Genomic DNA, 336 nt, shown 5'->3' on the forward strand with positions numbered 1-336 from the left:
GAATGTATTCATTCTCTGAAATAAAACTGTAAATACAGTGCCATAAATACCATCTTCAGAGTTATCTACGCACAGCTCAAGAGGATGAGAGCGTGGAGATGTGACTGATGCTTAAGTCATCCCCTCACTCCGTCCAGAACTGTCTGTCCTCGCAAAGGTGCTTTGGCAGACTTTAATGTTTCTGTGCATCACTGAGGAGAGAAGCAACATAGTTGTCTGAAAGGTGAGACAGGTATTGAGAGACAGGCTCTTACCCAATGGCCCACGCCATCACTTGCTACCACAAGAAGCCTTTACTTAACTACTAAGGTGCTAATTTTTCTCCAACTTCAGAGG

The sequence above is a fragment of the Mastomys coucha genome, unplaced genomic scaffold, assembly GCF_008632895.1.
Source record: "Mastomys coucha isolate ucsf_1 unplaced genomic scaffold, UCSF_Mcou_1 pScaffold1, whole genome shotgun sequence".
NCBI classification, from domain to species: Eukaryota; Metazoa; Chordata; class Mammalia; order Rodentia; family Muridae; genus Mastomys; species Mastomys coucha.